At 40.7% G+C, this 5,751-nt stretch overlaps 1 pseudogene; it reads right to left on the reverse strand.

Moving 5' to 3' along the window:
• Positions 1–661: 661 nt before the first annotated feature.
• Positions 662–758, reverse strand: LOC142137188 (U2 spliceosomal RNA; annotated as a pseudogene).
• Positions 759–5,751: the final 4,993 nt, after the last annotated feature.

Below are 5,751 nucleotides of genomic sequence, written 5' to 3' on the forward strand. Positions count from 1 at the left end.
TGGTACAGAGGTCCTCATATAAATACATATTTAATTAGCCCACAGGCTTGCCTATTCCCGCGCCCACACCTGACTGTCCCCAGCCACCAGGACGCGGCGCTGCTGCAGTTAGCGTCCGACCGTTGCCTTGGAAGTGATATCCCGGTTGTCATAGTGACGGCCGGGACGCCTATAGACAGGAAATTAGAGTCGGGGCGGTGCCCACGGCCGCCGCGACTGCTAACACCTATGTTGCGGTTATTTTCTCTTTCGCCCCCAATTGTTTACTATAATTTGAAGATGTTTTAGGGGAGATGGCACATCCTCTATGTTGGGGAGCAACATATAAAATAAGCTCAATATTATAAGAGTAGAAATAGCAGTAATTATAATTGAAGGTTATTAGTGCCTAGGAGCTGAATGCCTGGTTTTTAGCCCCTTTACCCTTGGATCTACTGAAGCTTCACTGAGGGTGCAGCACCTGTCCCCCAGAAGAGGGGACATCAGAGATTCAGGGGGACAGAATCCCATAGCAACACCATCCACTCTAGATCTTTGGGAAATGCAGTTAGAAAATGTGCAAGTACCTTACTTTGTCATGTGGGGGGAACTGATTTTCCAAAACCAGTGGGTTCCCCTTCTGGGAGGCACATATATCCCCTGCTATCTCAGCTGCCTTTGCCAGAGGTCCAAATTAGCATTGCCAGGAGGGTGACACTAGGTCCCCTTAATAAGAACAGATACTACACTTGATCTTAGCCATCAGGCTGAGAAGCTAAAAAATAACAATGAAGAACCCATACCACAGGAAATATGGATATACTGGAATTCCTAGACTTAGAAATTTATACCGAAAGAGGGAATTTAAAAAACAAAACCTTTATCAAGCAGGTAGATTGTAATACCTTTATTCCTGCATCCAGTGGACACCACCAAACCTGGCTAAAGAACATTCCCAAAGGCCAGTTCATGCGCTTAAGAAGGAACTGTTCTGACCTCAGTGTATTCAGAGAACAGGCCACAGAACTTAAGGAGACCTTATCAGGAACTTCTTTGAAGGGGATTCATTGACTGTGATATAATTTTCTTGTGGTCTATTGTTTGAATGAATGTTCTTTATGGTATTCGGGAATAGTATTACTGTATTCTTAGACAATTTATGTGACAATTTATATTCTAGGGTTAGAGTATTATGGCCGCAGCAGAGAACACTGTTGAGTCTCTGGCCAAGTGACGGTCACCAAAAGGTACACAGAGTACTGTGAAGCATAGTTGTAACCAAACTGTTTATATTATAGAAGTATTGATATATAGGAATTTTGGTTATTGCCTTTGTTATTCTGCAATAAAACCCATTAGTATTGCCCATAGCAATGGCCAAGTTAAATGCACTATAAAGCACAGTAACTAAAACCTCTATTAGCTCAGGCCTGTGAACACCGTATTCAGCTTGTACTTGTTGTTAATAATTCTATGTCCAGACAGATTCTTAGTGACATATTGTTCCTGCATAATAAAACTGATCTTACTTCATTCATTTGGTGTCCAACTTGTAGTGGGGATTCAGGGGTTATCTGTTCCACTGCCGGGACTGAAATAAGAGCATCAAATGACCAGGTACGATCCTCTCAACACCCACCTTTAGGGGTGTCACACTATTGTCAATAATGGAAATAAGTCTGTTAATAGTGGGTACCAGCCTGTCTAGCCTGGGGGTAGTTTTGTCCTTTAACAGAGAGACCCATAACTTCTTAACTTGTTTATTTATATACAAAGATTTAATTAATTTCAAAGGGATTTTGACATGTAACTATCCACCGTTTGGGCACATTTGAACAACATATTAAGCGCTTAATGGACACAAGCACAAATGCACATTTTCTTGCTCCAGATGGGGTTTTTTTCAGCTCTGCACAAATAGTTTCAATTAGAAAGCACAACTTGTAATAGCTCCAACAATTATTTTTATTCTGGTTCAATGTCAGGATTATGAAACTGGATCCTATGATTTTAAACTACATATATTTCAATGTGAAAATGAAGTTTGAAGTGCTGTTAAATTTTATAAAAAGCATCAACACATCTGACTTTTAGCCATTTCGTGCTATAATAAAATGTAATGTAACATTTTGATTAAGTTTAAATTTAATGGGTTTTTTTAAAGAGCATAATTAGCTAACCTAATACCCAGACTCATGCCATGTCTTCGATCAAAAACAAAAAAATAGAAGAGTGGCAATCCTGTCTACCTACCAACTTACATTTGAGCTGGTCAATTCCCTTGCAGATAGAGAAGGCCGCTTCCACTTCTTAGCAGGGAAATTAAACAATAAACTATATGCTGTAGTAAAGTCTATGTCCCCAACCAAAATAAACAAACATTATTTAATAAGCTAGATGAGCTCAGTGAGAAAAGGGGACCTTATTGTTGCTGGAGACTTCAATGTAGTTCTGAATAACACTTTGGACAGGTCTGATCCTGGGGTTACCACTCTCGATAAATCATACCTTCAGAAATCCAAATCCAACCTTAGCAGAACATTTCTCCCAAATAGCTGCATCATACTTTACACAATGCTGGACATTGAATGTAATTCCTTAAACTGGCCAGATCTACTCCCCTTGTGGGAACTGCACTCCTAGACTTTGCACTTCCAAATTACTCCAAACGATAACATTCTCTGCAAAAATGTAGGATTTATACTCTTTAAAACTAACTATAACTTCTTCTATGTTCCCTTTGACTCCTATCCGGGGCAACCCAGATTCCCCATCCAGGATGTCCATAGTCGAGTTTCAGAGTTGGATTCAAGCAAATCTTAAGTTCTCCACTGACTTATAAACAAGTACAATGGCTAGCCATTACTGGCCTCCAACAAAAGTTCCCTCCAGCATATTAAGCCTATTTGAATACATGCAATAAAGCATTATTTGATTTCACTCACTCAACTCACCCGTTTGAGCATATATTTAGACACTATTCTATGTCCAAAGGACTTATATCCCAAATATATGGCATCTTCCGGACTCCTGCCTTGTCCAGGCAGATCTATCACTAAGTAGAATGGAAGAGGTACCTTGTCTCCACAATGAGAAGTGTGACAAAGTCACTGGGTTATTGTATGATGGCAGGTATATTTCACTTATTTTTCTAACCTTCTTGCTTTAGAACCTCAGGAAAATGTTATTGTCTCTGAGCTGATAAAGGTTCTGAGGTTCATGGTTGAAGAGGGAGGACGGGTTCCATTCATTGGGCCCATTAATTGGGTCATCCAGTGATTACCAGTGGGTTACCAGTGATCCTGTTGGTACTCAAGAGTTGTACCTGAATGTTGCTAGTAAAAGGCTGCAAGGCAGCTCAGTCAGTCTCTCACTGCCTGGGAACAGGGGCTGCAGAGTCTCTGTGAGAAAAAAAACTGATATCTGCCTGTAAGTTTCTGTGCTAAAACTTCCTTTTGTTTTGTCTTAGTTTGTTAGTCAGGAGTGACCTGTGTTTAGTTAGAGCCAGATGGTACGGTGTTTATTATTGAGTTTTATTTTGTTTTCTTACTGAATAAAATTGGCTATGGCCATGTGCAAGAAACCTTCATTCTCTGTACTCAAAAATCAAATCATAGCAACAATGGAGAAAACTACCCATTATCTTCAAGACAGAGACCACATATTCAATCGGTATGGACTCCCTACCTTTTTGTTGAGAGTAGATCTTGCCATTCCTCCCCTGCCCCCTGATCCTACATCCTGACCCAGGTGCAATGGGAAGTCCCATTCTCCATTCACTTTCACTTTTTCTCAAGAGTATCACCCCCTTGTATACCTACCACTGTCAGGCATCCACTTCCTCCTCTACTTTTGTACAAGAAAAAGATGTTACTTTCATTGTTATTCCTGTTCTCGCTCCAGGCCTGAGTCATTAAGAAAAGCAAAGCATAAAAAGGAGTAACTTTCCACCTGGGCAAAACCATGTTGTTTTGGAGGGGGAGGTAAATTTAAAATGTGGGAACAGATTTATAGTTGGGGTATGGCATGTCCTACCTCAACTTTAAATTTCAGTGTACAAATAAAGCTATTTGTGTGCTAGATGAAAAAACGGCCAGTAATTAACTTATGTGCAAAATAATAAACTAATTAACACCCATTGCCTTGTAACATTGTTTTGTCCCAAAGAACATTTACTTCTTTTTTTTGCCTTACTTTTCTTAATGACTCAGGCCCTCCATCGGTAACCCCCACAATCATTAACCTGATCCTCTGTTAGCCTATCCCTCATTAAATCCTCCCCTCACTCACTACCATGCTGCTGCTGTACATTTACTCAGAGAGGAATGATTCATACAACAGTTCCCCTGAATACTAATATGCCACTGCCAAGTCCTGTTGATCAGTTCACCTCTGAACAAGTTTAAATTTGGTGCTCAAGAATGCTGGACTGTGTGGCATCAATTAGACGCTGATATTGGAGAGTCATGGTAGAGAGCTCATTACAGAGCTCTCTGCTAATGCATATACCAAGCCTTCTCCTTTAAGCATATGTGACAAAGCATGACACAGAGAAGTTGCGATTCATACGTATATTACCAAGAAGAGCAGGGAAATGTCCCAATTCCAAAAATAAAATACACGCATTATATAAAAGAACATTCGCCACTGCAAACCAAAACTTACCAGTGAAATGTTTGTGACATGGCTAACATGGCAATGGTTAAGTGCATATTATGTGCACAAAGGATCAGTCAACGTCACAAGAGAACAAAGCCTCCAAAGTCAGTTCTGATCCAACATATGGCTAGGCATCTAAGTTTCTTTTGGGCTACACATGCAAGACTTGACAAAGCTGACTACTTAATTGTACATCTAGCATTGTTGTCCTTGCGACGATGTGACATCTTTGGTGAGATCGCAATATGCCGCCTTCATCACACTGTGCCTCCTTCATCACACTGCTCCTTTTCATCACATTGTGCCCCTTTATCACACTGTTCTCTTCCATTCTTTGCTTACCTTCCTATAACTTTCTTCTACTGTCTTCTTCTCTTCTGTCTTTTTTTCTTCTGGCAGCGGCTCCTCACTGACATTGTCGAGATATGAGGATGGTGATGTCATGCTCAACAGTCAGTGAGAAGAAAGAAGGAGGGGGAGGGGGACAGGGCGCCTTAGTGCACGACAAACGCAGATGCAGTGAGGAAAGCGAAGAACTTTCTGACTGCCATCCGTCTGTGAAAATGCCTCTGGTTGATGCTCAATGCCCACCTGCCATCAGCTCCCCTGGGTCCTGTGCCGCTGCACACACTGCTCTAAGCTCCTCACTTCTTGTTCATAAATATTTCACAATAAAATTCTACCCCAGTCAGAGCTATCACTGACAACCATCAATATCGAAAATTATTAAACAGAGGGAAAAGGCGCAGCAGGACACATTGAACACATTGAGAAGTATTCAGCACTAAATGCACACATGCAAAAATTATCAATTAAGAAATGATGCCTTTTAGGTCTGCTGAACCTGAAAAGCACTCTATTCAATTTTCAATCTCTGTTGCTCAAACAGATTGTAAATAACTGATAGGAAATGTGCAGGCAAATGGGAACTGGGATTTGAGAAATATGGCTGAATCACAGCGAAAAGAATTTTGACCTGTGAACGATTCCAGAAACTGCAGGTCAAAATCTCAAAATATAATCAAAGAAAAGTGTGATAGAAAGCCTTTTGTATGACCAGCTACAAGTAACAGTCTTCGGTGACTGCAGGGAGTCATTGCAGAGCACTATATT

Source organism: Mixophyes fleayi, chromosome 1, assembly GCF_038048845.1.
Source record: "Mixophyes fleayi isolate aMixFle1 chromosome 1, aMixFle1.hap1, whole genome shotgun sequence".
NCBI classification, from domain to species: domain Eukaryota; kingdom Metazoa; phylum Chordata; class Amphibia; order Anura; family Limnodynastidae; genus Mixophyes; species Mixophyes fleayi.